The sequence below is a fragment of the Cornus florida genome, unplaced genomic scaffold (genome assembly GCF_030987335.1).
Source record: "Cornus florida cultivar Cherokee Brave unplaced genomic scaffold, ASM3098733v1 CherokeeBrave_3.0.0_Hap2_Chr01, whole genome shotgun sequence".
Lineage (NCBI taxonomy): Eukaryota > Viridiplantae > Streptophyta > Magnoliopsida > Cornales > Cornaceae > Cornus > Cornus florida.
In genome coordinates this window covers 44080231-44082418 of record NW_026775571.1, presented here as the reverse complement: position 1 = coordinate 44082418, position 2188 = coordinate 44080231, and positions in this window count along the sequence as shown.

Here is a 2188-nt window from a genome sequence, read left to right as displayed (position 1 = left end):
AATATTTTTTTTCCTTTGATCTTTTTCCTTTTTGAGTTCGGTTTCTCGCCACATTATGTCATCTTGAGTGTTCGAGAATGGTTTCCGAGACACTTTTCCTTAGATTGACGACTTCTTTTGAGAATCGAGTCATTTTCACATTTTCATTTTTGTGACACTATTTACTTTCGTCTTTTTCTCGGTTGTCACTTTGTTGGCATAACTTCACTTTTCGTGTTTGGATTTGATTCCGGTTTTACATGCATTCACGATATTTAGATTCCAAACTATGTGTATTTTCACTTTTGTAGAAAAACATGCTAAGTGCTTACTTTTCTTGTAAAGGGTATAGACGCATAACTTTTTTTGTAAATTTTCTAACTTTAGGGGTTTTTATGTAATTACTATAAAGTAATTATTTTTCGTCTTATGGACCATTTTGTAATTTAATTTGGAAGATATTTTTTAAAAGGACCTTTTTGCAATTTTCTAAAAGTGTGACAAGTGTCATAGTCTCATTGGTCCACTTGTTGACATTTGTGTGGAAACAATTTGATGCCTTGGATGATAACATGTGGAGGGTAGAGATTCACCCACTTGTTGGCCTAGGATTGGTGCACTTGTTGGCTTGGATGGTTGACAAGTGTAGGCTTGAGATTAAGCTTAGGATGGAGCCTTGGATTTGTGACAAGTGTATGCTCCAAATTAAGTCTTGCAATTATTTTTGGACCACTTTGGGATTATGGTTTTAAAGAAGGGTTATTGTGCAATTGACCATAGATGTGTATGTTGACTATAGTGTATGATCACCTAGTGAGTGGAGGATTTCTAATTCCTCCATTCACACATTTTCACGTTATTTCATTTCCTTCCTCACCAAAAACCCTAGCCTCCATGGATAGAGCTTGAGACCTTTGGCCTTGACCTTGATTTTTGATGGCCTTCCACTTACCTTAGACTATAAAGCTTGGAACACTTTTTGTTTCCCTCATCCTCCTCTTCATAACCCTTGAAGGGTTTACCATTTTGTGTTGATTTGCCTTGGATTCACTTCTCTAGTGAGGTAGGGGATGTTATAGGGTTATATTTTTTGTTTCTTGCATGCTATTGATACTTTTACAAGATGTATGCATATCTTTTTTTAATTTGAGAAATTAGTAATTTATCATATCTTACATATGACTCATTTTAGACTTGGTAAATGGCATTGTCATGACTTGATCTTTGATATATATTAATTTGGGATGATTTAGATGAGTTTTCAAATCTAGAGATTAAATGGATTTAATAGATTTAAATTATAGTAAATTGTATTTTATTTGTATTCCATTTTAAACTTGAGATATGGTATGACCATGACTTGGTGCTTGATATATATTAATTTGGGATCAGTTGAATAACTTTTGAAATCTAGAGATTTGATTAATTTAAATTAATTAAATTCTATATGATGCTATCTTGCTCATTTGACACTTTTGATTTGATATATGTAATGAGCATGCTATGCTGTTTAACATATATTAATTTGAGGTTATTCGAATTTGATTTGAAATCTAGAGAATTTGATTATCTTATTTAATTAAATTCTATCCAATGGCTCCATGGATCTATTGGTATTTTAGAAGTTGTTTCTATATTCAAATCATGGACTTGAACTTGTTATGTATTCACTTGGTATTGTGTTGAGCATTTGATAACATTGTTATTATATTTATATTCATGAGAATATATTTTCTTCATGGAATATATTGTTGCCTTGTGTAATGAATTGTACACTTTGTAATTGACATTATGTATGCCATTTTAGAATTGAAACTCATTTCATGCATTATATAAATTATGTATAAGTTGTGAACTTATTTGGTTTATTTTGGGGTCTTGGGACATTGTTGTTATAAATGACATGGCTAGAGTTTGGCTCTAGTGTGGGAGGTATGAGTTCTCTCCAATTGAGATAGTGCGCACTTAGGGTGGATTTCCCTACGGGTTAGTGCCTGGAATAACCATTGAGGTCTCGGCAGAATTCCGAGCTTAGATGTCCAAGTCTTCCATTATTTGGTTTCGCATTCAATTCCAAGTTGACAATCATGTTTAATTGTGACTTGTGGTTTTGGTTATTGGCAATTTTGATGTTGTTAAGTACATCCGAGCTTTATGATTTCAATAAATCATGGTAAATTTTGATGTTGTTAAGTACATCCATACTAAA